This window comes from Dendropsophus ebraccatus, chromosome 13 (genome assembly GCF_027789765.1).
Source record: "Dendropsophus ebraccatus isolate aDenEbr1 chromosome 13, aDenEbr1.pat, whole genome shotgun sequence".
NCBI lineage: Eukaryota > Metazoa > Chordata > Amphibia > Anura > Hylidae > Dendropsophus > Dendropsophus ebraccatus.
This window is the reverse complement of record NC_091466.1, coordinates 50,722,600-50,741,071: the sequence shown is the minus strand read 5'-3', so window position 1 is coordinate 50,741,071 and position 18,472 is coordinate 50,722,600. Positions and strand designations below refer to the sequence as shown.

The following is an 18,472-nucleotide window of genomic DNA, read 5'->3' as shown; positions in this document are numbered from 1 at the left end:
GACCCACAGTCATAAAGCATGACCACATAATGAATGGCTTACCTCGCACCATTTTCAGAGATACTTTCTTCCAGGATATATTCTGAGGTTAAGGTTCCATATTTTCTAATTCTGTTGACACTAAAAAAGTGAAGAAAGAAGAAGCTAGGTGTAAGTGTAGATATAACCAGACTAATCTATTCATCATTTCTATGTCTCACTGTACAATACAACTATATCCTATACGGTCACAATCAGCGGCGTCCAGCCCTATGTTGGAGCGTATACTGATAAGAAGGGGGACAGGGAATATATAGATGGTGGGAGTGATGGGTTCTACCTCTCACCCATGCCCCCCTGTCCCTCTATTAAAACAGAGAAATAGATCTGTATTAATGCACTGCCTGTATTGCCCAAGGAGCCATCTAGCTGCTATCTACTATGTATATTCTTCCATCATTGGGTGCTTTTTGGATTATTAAAAATTACCCTACTATTACCCCACAGAAGCATAAGGGGGGGATCTTGTAGTATATCCCATAAATGCAGGGGTCGGTGCTCCAAACAGTAGGTGTGTTACACGCGGTCCATTATCTCTGTATAATGTATGCACCTATCATATTTACACGGCTGTCATTAGGGCTGAACACCACCGCCCCATCACTACTACTATATGTCTGCTGAGGCCAAGAGCTGGACTCCTGGGGATTGGAGCGGATCATTGTGGGAGCAGTGGAAACTTGTTTTTTGCTCCTTTGAAAAAAATTATATTTTCTTGCGATTTCTGGGGGTAATAATAAAATTAAAAAAACATTTAACCCCTTAGGGACCGAGCCTATTTGGGCCTTGTTGACCAGGCTCATTTTTCAAAATCTGACCTGTCTCACTTTATGCGCTTATCGCTCAGTGATGCTTTAAAGTATGCTAGTAATTCTGAGACTGTTTTTTCGTCACATATGGTACTTTGTGTTAGTGACAAAATTTGGTCACTGTCTTGTGTGGTTTTTTTTGTGAAAAACATCAAAATATCGTGAAAAATGTTAAAAATTTGCACTTTACGAACTTTGAAATTCTCTACTTCTAAAAAAAGAAAGACACATGACATAAATTAATTACGAAGTCACATTATCAATATGTCCTCTTTATTCTGGCTTCATTTCGTAAACATATTTCACTTTTTAGGGTGTTACGGGGCTTAGATATGTATCAGTAAAATATCAAGTTTTCATGAAATTTCACAAACTAATTTTTTTTAAGGACCAGTTCTTTTTTTTAGTGGATTTAGGAGGCTTATATACTGGAAACCCCCATACGTGACCCCATTTAGGAAACTACACACCTTAAAGAATTAATATAGGGGTATAATGAGCATTTTGACCCTACAGGGGCTGGAGGAAAGTATTCACCATTAGGCCGGAAAAAAAAAAGGAAAATACAAAATTTCCAATAATATATTTGTTTAGATTAAAGTATCTCATATTCACAAGCAACATGAGAGAAAACGCACTCCAAAATTTGTAACGCAGGTTCTTCTGAGTACAATGGTACCCTATATGTGGGCATAAACCACTGTATGGGCACACAGCGAAGCTCAGAAGGGAAGGAGCGCCTATTAGCATTTCCAGTTCAGATTTTGCTGAAGAAGTTTCTGAGCGCCAGGTGCGTTTGCAGTGCCCCTGTACTGTCAGCAGAATAGACCACCCCAAAAGTCACCCCATTTTGGAAAGTACACCCCTCAAAGAATTCATCTTGGGGTGTGGTGAGCATTTTGACCACACAGGTATTAGAGGAAAGTATTTAAAACTAGACCGTAAAAGTGAAAAAATTTAATTATTCCAATAATATGTTAGTTTAGTTTGAAATTTCTCAATTTCATGAGGAACAGGGAAGAATACTCACCTCAAAATTTGTAACAGAGGTTCTCCTCAGTACAACGGTACCTCATATGTGGGCATAAACCACTGTATGGGCACACAGCAGGGCTCAAAAGGGAAGGAGTGTCATTTTGGTGTTTACTGGCTATCTGGGGTGGTAAGTGGCAATCTTGGGGCATTTGCCTGTCACCACCCCGGATCTGTTGTGGTCATGGGCAATCTGGGGTGCTTACGGACAGTCTGTGGCATTCTGGGGTGGTAACGGGCAATCTGGGGTGGTTACCGGCAATCTGGGTTGGTTACTTGCAATTTGGGGGTGTTTACTGGCTATCTGAGGTGGTTACGGACAATCTGGGGGTGTTTACTGGATATCTGGGGTGGTTATGGGCAATCTAGGGGTGTTTACTGGCTATCTGGGGTGGTTATGGGCAATCTAGGGGTGTGTACTGGCAATCTGGGTTGGTTACTTGCAATTTGGGGGTGTTTACTGGATATCTGGGGTGGTTATGGGCAATCTAGGGGTGTTTACTGGCTATCTGGGGTGGTGACGGGCAATCTGGGGGTGCTCACGGGCAATCTGGGGTGGTGACGGGCAATCTGGGATGGTTACCGGCAATCTGGGGTGGTTACCAGCAGTCTGTGGCAATCTAGGGTGGTTACGGGCAATCTGGGGTGGTTACAAGCAGTCTGTGGCAATCTGGGGTGGTTACAGGCAATATAGGGGTATTTACTGGCTATCTGGGTTGGTTATGGGCAATCTGGGGGTGTTTACTGGCTATCTGGGGTGGTGACGGGCAATCTGGGGGTGGTCACGGGCAATCTGGGGGTGTTCACTGGCTATCTGGGGTGGTGACGAGCAATCTGGGGTGGTAACGGGCAATCTGAGGTGGTGACAGGTAATCTGAGCGGTTACATGTAAACTGGAGTGGTTTTGAGTAATCCGGAGTGGTTATGAGTAATCCGGGGTGGTTACAGGTAATCTGGGGTGGTTACAGGTAAACTGGAGTGGTTATGAGTAATCTGGGGTGGTTACAGGTAATCCGGGGCACTTGACTTTGGTGACAGGGGATAAAAAGTGTCGTCAGCATTTTGAACAAGCGATCAGCGGTATATAGTATATACCACTGATCGCTTGTACCGGGACCACTCCGGGTGGTCCCCCATCATTGCTCCATAATCTCTGCCACCTTTGGTGGTGGAGAGAATGGGACTTTAGTCATTTTTAGGAATCTATCACTGTGAACAGAGTCTGTTCACAGTGATGGCGGTGGCCATCTTGAATCACATGGCCGCCCAGGGAGGGGAAGGTCAGTGACTGGGTCACTAGGGTTAATCCTGGGGAGTAGGGGGGGTGTGCGGGACATGTTTTCATCTCCTCTCACCGTGGATTCACGGTGAGAAGAGATGAAAGCGCTCAGCTGAGACGGCAATGCCCGTTACCGCTGGCTGCGGTTATACTGTTAATAACAGCATCCCCGTTACAGGGACCGGCCGGGACTGACCTCACACTCTACCGCAACCTCTCAGCTACCTCCGTTAGCTAAGAGAAGGGGACTGTGGGCCTTACTGGTGCCGCTGCACTATTTTACGCCATCGCTGTAAAAAGCTGATGGCAGGAGAATAGAACCCATTAGTGACTACCGTAAAAATCTGTATCGGCAGTCACTAATACCATAATAAACCTATTCTCTGGGTCACTATGGTTACAGTGATACCAAATTTGTGTACTTTTTTTTTAACTATTACCACTTTGGCGCAATAGAAACTATCGTCCTAGCAAAAACCCACAAAAACTTTGTCACCACATTGCAAGATCCATAGCGTTTTTATCTTTTGCGCGACAGCGCTCTTTTTGGTCTTATTTTTTGCGGGAAGATCTGTAGTTTCTACTGATACCAAGTTTTACATATATATGTCTTTTTGATCTCTTTTATGACGTATTTTCTAAAGCGGATTGATAAAATACAGAATAGCTTTGGTACTGTTTTTTCTTCTTTTTTTTTTACAGCGTGTCGTGCGATATAATTATTGATATTGTTTTATAGATTGGGTCGTTACGGACGTGGCGATACCAAATATGTATAGGATTTTTGTTTTTGATCTGTTGTATGTAACGTTTCATTATGTATAGGGAATGTAATGCATTTTTATTATGGGGGGGGGTTTGGGGGGGATGTTTTGTGTTTGGTGCACACTTTTTTTTACTTTTTGTTTTTAATTTTACACTAGTGTACATTAGTGTACTTCTGTAGTACAGTGTATTGTATTATGCATCATGTTGACAGGCATTCAGCACAGCCATGTCAGCATGAGGCATCTCCATGGTGATCCCGGGGACCTTCATTAGGCCCCCGGGATCACCATGGAGACATCGGGGGACCGGACCGACTGGGACCCACAGGAACCCGTTAGATGCCGCTGTTATGATTTGACAGCGACATTGACGGGTTAAACTACCCGCAGCGGAAGATCCTCCGATCCGGGTAGTTTGAAGGGGGGGGGGGGAGTCAGCTGTCACATTGACAGCTGATCCCCCGCTATGCCGCCGCAGGGGGGCTGCAGTTTATTCCAATGCATCCGCCGTTAAAAGGCGTATGCATCGCAATAAAGCCCATTAGTGACTGCCGTGAAAAGGCAGCATGGCGCTCACTAAGGGGTTAAGCATATGGTTATGTCTAAAAATTGGACCCTTCACACCAACAACCACAAGCATTAGGCATCACCGGTATCCAGGCAACCACAGGTACTAGGCATCACCGGTATCCAGGCAACCACAGGTACTAGGCATCACCGGTATCCAGGCAACCACAGGAACTAGGCATTACTGGTATCCAGGCAACCACAGGTACTAGGCATTACCGGTATCCAGGCAACCACAAGTACTAGGCATTATTGGTATCCAGGCAACCACAGGTACTAGGCATTACTGGTATCCAGGCAACTACAGGTACTAAGCATCACCGGTATCCAAGCAACCACAGGTGCAAAGCTTCATTGGTATCCAGGCAACCACAAGTACTAGGCATCACCGGTATCCAGGCAACCATAAGTACTAGGCATTACCGGTATCCAGGCAACCACAGGTACTAGGCATCACCGGTATCCAGGCAACCACAAGTACTAGGCATTATTGGTATCCAGGCAAACACAGGTATTTGGCATTACTGGTATCCAGGCAACCACAGGTACTAACCATCGCCGGTATCCAGACAACCACAGGTGCTAGGCTACATTGGTATCCAGGCAACCACAAGTACTAGGCATCACTGGTACCCAGGCAACCACAGGCACTAAGCCTCAATGGTGTCAAGGCAACCGGTATCTAGGCAACCACATGTACTGGGCCTTAATAGTATCCAGGCAACCACAGGTACTAGCATCCCTGGTATCCAGGCAACTACAGGTATTAGGCTTTATTGGTGTCCAGGCACCATGCTCGTCTATTCAATTCCCCAAATCCCCCTCCCTACCCTGAAGCCCGCACTCCTCTGTTTTTTAGACTGGAGGAATGGACGCCGTCATGTGTGCGTGTGCTTATGTATGCACAATGTTAGAAAATAGCATTCACTGCATCCCAACAATTACAAAGTCAGAGTACTAGGACTACTTATATGCTAGGCAGTTTTCAGATTTCATTCAACTTACTCAGGCTTCCATACTCCTTCCAGTAAACCCAGTGCTATATCTTTCTATGGGTTCTGCTTCTTAAAGGGGTAGCGTTTCAAAATTATTCACTAAATAACCCACTTGACAAAGTTATACAACTTTGTAATGTGTGTTATGTTAGTGAATGGCTCCCTTCCCTGTGTCCCCCCCCCCCCCTTCCCGCGCTAGACCCGGAAGTGTGATGCCCTATATTCACCTGATTCGTGTCGACTCCTGTCTGCCCTTTTGGGACAATGATGTCATCTTCGTGCGGCCGGCCATAGCGCACCAGCCGTCCCTCATGCCAACCCCCCTCTTCCGCATCATCAGCTGCTCAGCCGCGATTGGCTGAGCACAGTTATGCAAGATGGCCGACGGGGGTCGTCATGAATGCGGTAAGTATAATGCACCACACTTCCGGGTCTAGCATGGATGGGGGGGAAGACGGGGAAGGGAGCCATTTATTTACATAACATACATTACAAAGTTGTATAACTTTGTAATGTGGGTTATTTAGTGAATAATTTTGAAACGCTGCACTACCACTTTAATAGTTTGTCCTATATCTTCTGCTGCCATCAAGTGGTCAGATTTGGTAATACCAGTAAAATGCTTGTAAAAATATTCTATTAGGCCTCCTTCACACTGCCTCTTTTTTTTAGGAAAACGCTGATAAAAACGCCATGCGGCCAGATGTTAGCTGGAAATCAATAGAAGTTCATGATTTCCCTTGCAATTATGGCGTTATTTTGTGGCGTTCTTCTCTCCCCTCTGGTGTTTCTGTAGCTCTGTGGCTGTTTTACTAAAATAAAGCAGGATGAGGGTTTGGAGTTTTTCCGGCATAGATTTCAATAGAAGTCTTCAGCTCCACTAAAAAAAAGCCATAGCTTATGCATATGGGGCAGATTTATTAAACTAGTGTATAGTGAAACTGACTCAGTTGCCCCTAGCAACCACTCAGATTCCACCTTTCATTCCTCACAAACTCTTTGGAAAATGAAAGGTGGAATCTGATTGGTTGCTAGGGGCAACTGAGACAGTTTCACTTTACACCATGTTTGATAAATCTCCTCCAAGGTGTTTTTTAGTTGTGCTTTTCAGGGAGAAAAGCGCCACTGTCTAGTCCCCAGGGGGTTAACCTAACCCCATGTGGACCATATTGTGGTCCAGGGGGGTAACATTTGGGTCCACAGGGGGTTTACTTATCCTCCGGTCTTCTCCTGGTCGTCTTTTGATCAGTGACTGCAGCGGGAACACTGCATTGGCTGATGCTGGGGCACCATTTATGAAGAGGCAGAGTCTGGCACACTTGGATCTCACTGTGCCAGGCTCTGTTGAAGAGCGAAGACGTCAGTGGTGAGTATCAATAGGGCCCCCTTCTCCCCCCAGCACTGTACTCATCCCAGCAAGGAAGGAGGGCAACTAACCCCTTCCTTACTGGGATGGGTATATTGTGACATCAATGTGGCCCCCATGGGGTTAATTGAGGATGCCATGCATTCTCACTTAACCCCCCTGGGGGCCACGTTGTTCGGTCGGGCACACAAGAGATTAAGCATGGATGTCATGCATCCATATTCAGCGGCGGTCTTTGGCACCAAGCACCCCAAGCGATCGCTTGGGGCCCCCAACATCCAGGGGGGCCCCACGCCCCGCTCTTATGCTCAAGACCGCTGGAAAGGGCCGCTGCCCTGCTCACTGCTGCCATCTGAACTGTAACTATGAGCACTCGTAATGAGCACTCATATTTACATGCAGCAGCACTGACAGGGCGGGAGACATTGGCCCCCTTCCTGTCAGTCATTCTTGTGGATGCAGGAAGGGTTTTCCCTGCGGTCACAAGTGGCAGCTTTGTCCTTGTGGTGCCTGCGCTCCAGTGACATCACTGGAGCATCGGCGCCAGGACAAGGGGAGCGCGGCCTCTTGTGATCGCAGGGAAAACCCTTCCTGCGGCCACAAGAGTGAAGAGAAGAGGAGACGCCCGGAGCCAGGTAAGTATAAGTGTTTGTTTTATTGTGTTATATACTATATGGGAGGGGGAGCACACAGGGGCCTGTGTAAATGGGGGAGAGCACAACGGGGGTCTATATAAATGGGGGGAGCACACAGTGGGGCTATATAACGGGGAAGACACAGGAGGGCTATATATAACTGGGGGAGCACACAGGGGGGCTATATAACTGGGAAGACACTGGGGGGCTATATATAACTGGGGGAGCACACAGGGGGGCTATAGACTACTGGGACTTCACAGAGGGGTCTATATACTACTGGTGGGGCACACAGGGGGTCTATATACTACTGTGGGAACCACACAGGGGGTTTATATACTACTGGAGGAGCACACAGGGGGGCTATATACTACTGGGGGAGCACACAGGGGTATATATACTACTGGTGGGGCACACAGGGGGTCTATATACTACTGGGGGAACATACAGGGGGTCTATAGACTACTTGTGAGGCACACAGGTGGTCTAAATATAACTGGGGGAGCACACAGGGGTCTATATACTACTGGGGCAGCACACAAGGGGTCTATATAATACTGGTGGGGCACACAGGGGGTCTATATAATACTGGTGGGGCACACAGGGGGTCTATATAATACTGGTGGGGCACACAGGGGGTCTATATCCTACTTGGGGAACATACAGGGGGTCTATATACTACTTGTGAGGCACACAGGTGGTCTAAATATAACTGGGGGAGCACACAGGGGTCTATATACTACTGCGGCAGCACACAAGGGGTCTATATACTACTGGTGGGGCACACAGGAGGTCTATATAATACTGGTGGGGCACACAGGGGGTCTATATACTACTGGGGGAACCACACAGGGGGCCTATATACTACTGGAGGAGCACACAGGGGTCTATATACTACTGGGGCAGCACACAAGGGGTCTATATAATACTGGTGGGGCACAAAGGGGGTCTATATACTACTGGGGGAACCACGCAGGGGGTTTATATACTACTGGAGGAGCACACAGGGGTCTATATCCAAGTGGGGGAGCACACAGGGGGGCTAAATACCCCTGAAGGAGCACACAGGGGGCCTATATACTAGTGGGGGAGCACACAGGGGGTATATACAACTGGGGCAGCACACAGGGGGTCTATATACAACTGGGGCAGCGAACAGGAGGTCTATATACTTCTGGGGCAGCACACGGGGGGGGCTATATATAACTGGGGGAACACACAGGGGTCTATGTACTACTGGGGGAAGCAAACAAGGGGTATATACTACTGTGGGCAGGACACAAGGGGTATATACTACTGTGGGCAGGACACAAGGGGTATATACTATTGGGGCAGCACACAAGGAGTGGATGCAGGAAGGGTTTTCCCTGCGGTCACAAGTGGCAGCTTTGTCCTTGTGGTGCCGGCGCTCCAGTGACATCACTGGAGCATCGGCGCCAGGACAAGGGGAGTGCTGTCTCTTGTGATCGCAGGGAAAACCCTTCCTGCGGCCACAAGAGTGAAGAGAATAGGAGACGCCCGGACCCAGGTGAGTATAAGTGTTTGTTTTATTGTGTTATATACTATATGGGAGGGGGAGCACACAGGGGTCTGTTTAACTGGGGGAGAGCACAGCGGGGGTCTATATAAACCACACAGGGGGTTTATATACTACTGGAGGAGCACACAGGGGTCTATATCCAAGTGGGGGAGCACACAGGGGGGCTAAATACCCCTGAAGGAGCACACAGGGGGCCTATATACTAGTGGGGGAACACACAGGGGGTATATACAACTGGGGCAGCACACAGGGGGTCTATATACAACTGGGGCAGCACACAGGAGGTCTATATACTTCTGGGGCAGCACACGGGGGGCTATATATAACTGGGGGAACACACAGGGGTCTATGTACTACTAGGGGAAGCAAACAAGGGGTATATACTACTGTGGGCAGGACACAAGGGGTATATACTATTGGGGGTAGCACACAGCGGTCTATTGTTTTGGAATGCGTGTCAAGGGGGGGCCCCAGACATAACTTCGCTTGGGGCCCCAGAAATGCCAAGACCGCCCCTGTCCATATGCATAGTTGGCAACATTTGAAAATTTTTTCCAGGGACACTTTTGCGTTGTCAACAAGGGGTGTGGCTTATAGAAGGTGTGGTCTTCATGGGTGTGACCTGTTGTGGGTGTGGTTTGCGGGGTGTGGCTTGTCACCAGAGTTTTTTGGGGGGGGTCCAGAATTTTCCAGTTAGAATTTTCCAGTAAGAACAATACAAAAGGATGAGGGGTGTAGTAGTAATACAGGAATAGATGAGCGGTGTAGTAGTACAGGTGAGGGGCAGGGGTACAGCTAGGATTCATGGGGCCCCATGAAACCTTTGTAGCTGGGGGTGACTGGAACAGACTAGGGGTAGCTAAGGCAGACTGAGGGAGACTGGTGCAGACTGGGGGGTGGCTGGAGCAGACTGGGGGGTGACTGTGGCAGACTTGGGGGTGACTGGGGGGTGGTTGGGGCAGACTGTGGGTGACTGTGGCAGACTGGGGCGTGTCTGGAGCAGACTTGGGGGTGACTGGTGAAGAATGGGAGGTGACTGGTGCAGACTGTGGGTGACTGTGGCAGACTGGGGGGGTGTCTGGAGCAGACTGGGGGTGACATGGGCAGACTGGGGGTAGCTGGGGGCAGACTGGGGGTAGCTGTGGCAGACTGTGGGTGACTGGGGGTATCTGGGCAGACTGTGGGTGACTGGGGGTAGCTGTGGCAGACTGGGGGGTGTCTGGAGCAGACTGGGGGGTGACTAGTGGAGACTGGGGGGTGACTGGTGCAGACTGGGGGTGGTTGGGGCAGACTGTGGGTGACTGTGGCAGACTGGGGGGTGTCTGGAGCAGACTGGGGGGTGATTGGTGGAGACTGGGGGGTTAGTGGGGCAGACTGAGGGTGACTATGGTAGCTGGGGCAGACTGTGGGTAGCTGGGGCAGACTGTGGGTGACTGGGGGTATCTGGTCAGACTGTGGGTGACTGGGGGTAGCTGGGGCACAGTGGGGGGTGGCTGGAGTAGACTGGGGGAGACTGGAGCAGACTGGGGGTGACTGGAGCAGACTGGGGATCGCTGGGGCAGACTGAGGGTAGCTGGGGCAGAATGGGGGGAGACTGGGGCAGACTGGATGGTGACTGGGGGTAACTTAAGCAGACTTGGGGGTGACTGGGGGTCACTTGGGGTAGCTGGGGCAGACTGGGGGTAGCTGGGGCAGACTGGGGGTGACTGGAACAGACTGGGTGGTGAGTGGGGGTAGCTTAAGCAGACTGGGGGGTGACTGGGGGTTACTTGGGGTAGCTGGGGCAGACTGGGGCTAGCTGGGGAAGACTGGGGGTCTCTGGGGCAGACTAGAGTAGCTGGGGCAGACTGGGGAAGACTGGGTGGTGACTGGGGGTAACTTAGGCAGACTGGGGGGTGACTGGGGGTTACTTGGGGTAGCTGGGGCAGACTGGGGGTAGCTGGGGCAGACTGGGGGTGACTGGAGCAGACTGGGGGTGACTGGAGCAGACTGGGGGGAGACTGGGGCAGACTTGGTGGTGATGGGGGTAGCTGAAGCAGACTGGGGGCTACTTGGGGTAGCAGAGGCAGACAGGGGGCTACTTGGGGTAGCTGAGGCAGACTGGAGGGTGACTGGGGCAGACTTTAGCATCATGCCCATCATCATCCTTCAGCATCATCCCCTCATGTGGGCCCCTCATTATACCACCAGTATAATACAGTGAGTACTGCGAGACTGCTGGTATACTGAGGGGCCCACATGAGGGGATGATGCTGAAGGAGGTAAAGCTATATACATTGGTGTGAGAGGCTAGGACACTGTATACCAGTCACAGCTGTGATTACCAATCTTCCAGTGTCCTAGCCTCTCATACCAATGTACATAGCGTTATCTCCTTCAGCATTATCTCCCTCATGTGGGCTCCTCAGTATACCAGCAGTCTCACAGCACTGTATAATACTGGTGGTATAATGAGGTGCCCTCATGAGGGGGATTATAAACTATACATTGGTGTGAGAGGCTAGTATACTGGTAATCAGACTGCTAATCAGAGCTGTGACTGGTATACACTGTATACCAGTCACTGGTATACACTGTATACCATTCCTTCAGCATAATCCCCCTCATGTGGACACCTTATTACCTGGCTCCCTGCAGCACACGGCCATCTTGCTCTTATATCCCAGAGACAGGAGTGAGTGACCTCACTGTCAGGTCCTGTAGCTGGGAGAAGAGAGCGGCCTCTGGTGGCTGGAGGCAGAATATATAGCCTCCGGCCAAAAAGCCTGTGCTTAGGCTTCAATGCATTGGGGGCTGCATTGGGGACCGCCACGGGGGCGGGACGTGACGTCACAGGGGCGGAGCTTACCGGGGCAAATCCAGGACATTACTTATTCGGGACTGGCCTGTCAAATCCAGGACAGTCCCAGCGAAAACGGGACTGTTGGCAACTATGCATATGTAACCCAGGGCCGTATTAGCAGCTGCTGCTGCCCTAGGCACTACACTTGAAGATGCCCCACCACCGGATTGGTAGATTGGTAGGTAATAGCTCCAGGTGTCACATTTGACACTGCCACACCAAACCTGATCAATACCACCATACTGTGACTGGCAATAAGGCAAAGGCAATGGCAAGTCAGAAAGAGAGGTGGGAGACTTCCAAAAATAAAAACAAAAAAAGTTGTTTTCTTTCCCCTGCTCTCTGGTGCTGCCCCCCTGCAAGGTGCCGCCCTAGGCACCGGACCACGGGTGCCTAGTGGTAAATTCGGCACTGACCTAACCCCTTCTGTGCCACACTGTAGGCAGCATCTGCTAAGATGCTGCATGCTAAAAGGTACAGAATACCTGTCACAATGAGGGGTGTTCTGCTACTGGCATTTATTTTGTGTGTTTTTCCCTTTTGTTTTTCAGATATCGGTATCCTGTGGATTACGTCAAATTCGTTGGACTACGTTGATGACCAGCATGTTTTTTATTTTGTTTATTTTTTTATAAAATGGTCAACGAGGGGTATGGGGTGTTCTTTTTTTTAAATAAAATACTTTTCTGTATTGTGTTGTGTTTTATTATTCTTTACTTTCAGATTTTGTATTTGAAGCTGTCTGATATATGGCTAAAGCTACCCCCCCTCCAATATTACTCCAGTACCCAATGCCACAAGGGGTACTAGGACGAGCAAGGTACCAGTAGTCCCGGAGCGTTGAAATTGGTGTTACTGGACTGGGCGGTAGCAGGCTGGTATTATTAGGCTGGGGAGGGCCCAAAAATGGCCCTTCCCACCCTGGTACTACTAGGCTGCTTCTGTCTGGTTTTCGCTATAATCTTTCCTCAGAAAAAATGATAAATACGGCGCACGCAGAGTCTGCAACGCTCCCTCTCCGCCCCTCCGGCGCAGATGGGGCCAATGCAAATGAAATATTTGCAAATAGACCATTTGTGAAAATATTTACACCCACCGGGCCCATCTGCTCCTAAAAAAGGCATTTTAGCCTTTTAAGGGTACAAACACACACACCGTATATGCAGCAGATACGCAGCAGATTTGATGGTGCAGACTTGATGCTGTGTTCAGTTATTTAGATCTAATCTGCTGCGTATTACCTGTGTATCGCAGCAGTAAATACGCTGCGTATACGGTGTGTGTGTGTTTGTACCCTAATAGATCCCCTTTTGTCTCTATAAGGGTTTATTTACACAGAAAGATTATCTGCTAAATATTTGAAGCCAAAGCCAGGAATGGATTAGAAAAGAGGAGAAATCTCAGTCTTTACTTTATGACCTGATCTCGGTTTATAGTCTGTTCCTGGCTTTGGCTTCAAATCTTTGGCAGATAACCTGTCAGATAATCTTTCTTTGTAAATGGACCCTTATGCAGAGCAATAATCAGCCTTGTTCGCCAATTATCGTTCCCTTTAATAGGGCACTTAGGGTTGGGGAAGCTGCCTAGGTCCGGAGCACTACAGCCCCCAGCAGATCCAGTGAAATGCCACAAAATTTCATGTGTATGCAGTAACCTGGCTAAAGAGCTCTTTCTCCACAAGTCGATATGAGGCCGTAATAAAAAGTATTTCTCTTTAAAATGTATTTAATTAAACAACAATAAAAGGTATTCAGTGTAACAACTACAGCCTCTTCTATGGGGATGTTCTGCAGTGTATTAGACAGGTGAGCTGAGGGCCGTAGGGGCCGCAAAACAAGCTTTGGTCAGCGAGATAGGTGACCCCTTTGCAGTGCATTTACATGGCATGAGAAATTGAGCAATTGGGCTGCATGAAAGATCCTTCAGTTGCTTTGTTGTAGCCATCAGACACGCTACTCCAAATTCCCACTATCCACACAGCTGTACTTTGCTGGGAGGGTTAATCACAGTAAGGTCACCAGCAACTTGACATCAAATTAAAGGGGAACTCAAGATAAGAAAAACTTGTTTTCTATTAAAAGTACATTAAAAGTTATATACAGTAGATGTGTCTATACAATGTATTACCGTATCTGAACGGTTCTGCCACACTGGTAGCTGATAGAAATCCAGGAAGTGAAGAAAAATGGCCTCTGTGCCAATCCACATTGTCTCCTGCTCCCACTGCTCTCCCCCTTAGGAGACAAATCTTCCATGCCTCTGTCTCACATTGTGCACAGGATGATGATGCAGAGAGGGGGCAGGGTGTGATTTACCATCTCAGACTGGCCAGAGGCAGGTGTTTCAGCTTCGCTGATTGTGCAAAAGTCTACAGAGAAGTTAGGGCTATGTTCACACATGTTGGAGTGTCATTGCAGTACTGCAGCATCTGCACAAAAATGATGCAGTAACACAAATAGATAATGCTAAACAGCAGAGAGGATAAGAGCCGACACTGCCAATCCCACCTGCACAAAAAAAAAGGCATAAACAGTATATCCCATGTAAGATAATATCGGATAAAGTCTTTTTTGTGGGAATCAATTTAAAAGATAAAAGATGCTTGATCATAATATGTGCGTGGAGATGAAAAGAAAAAAAAAATGAATCAGAAAAGTTCTTTGCTTTATTCTAATATTGGTGTTACAGGTAGAGAATACAGCGTGCTGGGGGTGGGTGAGACCACAATGAAATGATAAAGTACTGCAAATAATTCATTAACACAATGAAACTGCAACGTGGGAACACAGCCTAGATGTTCTGCAACAGCTTTGGGCGGGGATTGGGCAGGGTGGGGGACTGTGATGGAACAGCTGAGGGAAAGCATTGCATTCTGGAACCTGTAGTACTGAGTACATCTGCTCAACCAGGAAATACAGAAACACAAAACAGAACAAAACCCCCCAAAATAAATTGATTTTTGCTAGTTTCAAAACTGGGATAGATAGGAAAGTATTGTTATATGCTTCTGCAGAAGTTTCATTTTTCTTTTACCTCTACCTGGAGTTTCCCTTTAACCTTTCTTGCATTAGCAGTGACAGTCAGGAACGTTGTTTACACGAGCCTTCAGGGAATGCGGGCGGGGGGGGGGGGGGGGGTAGATCAGAGCAGAGACGTGTAAAAAGCTCGGACAAAGCTTTTTGTCTCTTCAGCAGAAAGCAGCAGCTCAGAACTGGGGGAAGGTGACTAAAATGCAGCAGCAGGGGATTGGGGCAGGTGAGAATGACTCCACTGCATTTTAAGGTATTCAAATTTTAAGGTATTTCTCAGAAAACAACTTTAAGATGGTTGCTGCTGGATCAGTGGTGAATTCCACGATGCAGGTGAAAATTCTAGTCTCAGTGCCTACGAACACGCATGAGACCATCATGCGCAAGACTGAAGACTGTAATGCACACAATCCTAATGGATCAGAAAGAGGGTGGTGCGCATTATAGTTTCATGCATGTTCATAGCCATGGAGACTCGAATTTTTACCCAAAATATGGAATTCATCACTGATCCGACAGCAGCCCTGATGGCAGATACATTTTAATAATTGACTTTTGCTTTGTGCTACTGAATTGACTGGAATTTTTAGAAAGGTATAAAATATCAATATCATTTTCAAGGTTATATTGTTTATTCTTATAATTTATTCTTGGCAGATGACGGTACCAAGAGCTCAGGAAATCTGACGTCTTCAGATTCTGAAGCTGTTGATCATCATATTACACAAGACACATACAGAGAACAAGCCATTATCCTAGATAGACCCTCAGCCCCTCATAACGAAAAGATGTCTTCCGATTCTTTTACGTTTTTCTAACTCATCACAGACTGTAAGACAAAATATATATCACACAGGGGGTGTGACACATCAAAGAGAAGAAACCGTCTTCATGTTTAGAATATTAAGTATAAAGATTTTGAGAAACCTGTCCCCCAGCACCCAGGGCAGAGCCTACCTGACCCCCCAGTAAAGCCTGTCCGACCCCCCGGTGAAGATCCTGATACTTATCCCCTCCTGCTGGTCTGGCTCTCGAAGCTGGTCCTGCCACAGAGAATAGATGAGCCCGACAGCGATTTCTCCAGGGTGGGACTGGCTTTGGGGGTGTGACTGCCATGATGGGGTAAGTGTTGGGGGCTCTACCGGGGGGGGGGGGGGGGGGGTGGACAGGCATTAGTTACCTATCATACTGAATTATCACACCATTATGTAATGGAACGGAGGAGACCCCACCTCAGACCCTGGCACACACTAGGCCTCAAACTTGTTTCCGCGGGAAGTAATCCCCTCTGTTCCATTACATACACGGTGTGGTCAGCATAATGGTGCATTTACACAAATATCTATCTGACAGATTTTTAAAGCCAAAGCCAGGAACAGACTATTAACATAGAACAGGTCATAAAGGAAAGACAGATTTCTCTTCTTTTCAAATCCATTCCTGGCTTTGGCTTCAATAAACTGTCAGATAAATCTCTCTATGTAAAGGCACTACAATTCAGTATGATGGGTAACTACTGATTGGTTAATAGGAAAGTCTGGAAAAAATAACTTGGCCCAGTGGGAGAAGAAGAATGGGATAGTGTTGTATCAAACATGGTTAAAGTCTTCATTAATAAAATTTATGAGGACCCTGTTAATGGTGCGTTTACACAGACAGATTTATCTGACAGATCTTTGAAGCCAAAACCAGGAGCAGACTATAAACAGGGATCAGGTTATAAAGGAAAGACTGGGATCTATCCTCTTTTTGAATCCATTCCTGGCTTTGGCTTCCAAAATCTGTTGGATAAATCTTTCAGTGTAAACGCACCCTTAGGATAATCAATAGACTGAGTAACACGCTAAATGTATTGTATAGGATGGGGTATCGGAGTAATGATAGGTGCCTTACATGAGGGGAACCAGAAGCTAATTATATGCATGTGGTGGTAGAATATACACGGAATAAATTAGGAACTGGGCCCCCTTATAGTGCGCTAGGTGGGATTCTGGGTTGTTCTAATCAGTTAGGTAAACATAGGAACATAGTTTTGAAATTACTATTAACGGCAAGACTGGTGATTCTCCGGAGCTGGATTATTGCCGCCCGCCATTAATATCCCACTGGGAAAACCTAGATAAAAAGGTACAGGGGTACGAAAGGATTTCCTTTTTAAGTAAAAAAAAAAACAACAACAAAAAACCCTCTGTTTATCTTTGGGGCAAATGGACAAATGACACAGAGATGAAACATTATCTACCACTTCAGGATTAGAAGGGTGTGTTGGTTTTTTTGTAATTACTAATATATATATTTTTACCTCTCTGTCCTTTAGGGTTATTGTTTGTCAGTAAATGTAAAATTTTTATGAAATTGTATAATGTGTATATTGGATTTTTGTAAAAATTAATCAAAGATATAATTTTGAATTTTTTGACAAACTAATATCTGACACAGACGAGAAGCCATTTTCATATTCAAAATGTGGCAAATGATTTATTTATAAATCAGATCTTCTCACACAGGGGAGAGACCATTTCCATTTGCAGAATGTGGGAAATGTTATACTGAGCAATTAGAGAGCATCAGAGAATTTCCATAGGGAAGAAATCATTTTCATGTTCAGAACGTTGGAAATGTTTTTGGATGCCTTCACACCAAGGTTTTTGTGGCATTTTTTTTATGCCCCCCCCCCCCCCACAAAAAAAAACAAAACGCCAGAAAAACCGCCGCATGGCGTCTTTTCTGTGTTTTTACCTTGCAATGTGAAAGTCTTTGTGTGACATTGGGCGTCTCTCGGGTCGTTGTCTTTCCTCGAACATGGATGTCAAAATGATGACCCGCTCCAGAAAGGAGGAATTCAGTGACCCGGAGAAGGGGAGACCGGGGGTTGGCTAACTTTCCCTCCAGTTTTCTACCCATCTTCTTGTAATCAGCAGCTGAGCAGGGACACTGCTTCAGCCGCAGATTGGCTGAGATTTGGCTGAGATTGGTTGTGTTTTATTTTTCTTTACTTTCAGACTTCCTAATGGAAGCTGTCTGCTAGACAGAAACCATTACTAAGTCGGGGCCTAGTCTAAGTTGGTATAAAATGGCAAACACTAACCCCCCAATATTACCCCAGTGCCCATTGCCACCAGGGGTACCGGGAAGAGCTGGGTATCGTAGTCCTAGAGCAGGGGTGGGGAACCTCCGGCCCGCGGGCCGCATCCGGCCCCTGAGACCTCCCGATGCGGCCCGCGGCCCGCAGCTCCCCTGTGATGCTCGCCGCTTTGCTGGGGAAGAAGCCGGCATACACCGCATCCTCCGGTGTCTGTGACAGCTGGAGGATGCTGTCTGTGCCGGCTTCTTCCCCAGCAGAGCGGCGCGTGTCTTTAGTCTCTTGCGGGCCGCGTAAGGTGAGTGGGATGCTTATTTTTTTATTTGGGGGTTAACTAGGATCCCAGGGACATGATTGATGGGGGGGGGACAACTAGGCTACCAGGGACATCACTGATGGGGGGGACAACTAGGCTACCAGGGACATGACTGATGGGGGGGGGACAACTAGGCTACCAGGGACATGACTGATGGGGGGGACAACTAGGCTA

General features: G+C 47.5%; 2 protein-coding genes across 3 annotated transcripts in view; one reads left to right on the top strand and one right to left on the bottom strand.

Moving 5' to 3' along the window:
• ACTR10 (actin related protein 10) overlaps positions 1–18,472 on the bottom strand; it is a 464,033-nt gene that overhangs the window by 408,386 nt on the left and 37,175 nt on the right. For both annotated transcript variants that reach the window (XM_069950794.1, XM_069950796.1), the window contains exon 2: positions 43–120. The gene's annotated coding sequence lies outside the window, so the exon portion shown is untranslated. The remainder of the gene's footprint in view (positions 1–42; positions 121–18,472) is intronic.
• The window catches only part of LOC138770554 (uncharacterized), an 83,177-nt gene that overhangs the window by 48,313 nt on the left and 16,392 nt on the right, over positions 1–18,472 (top strand). The window lies entirely within an intron of this gene.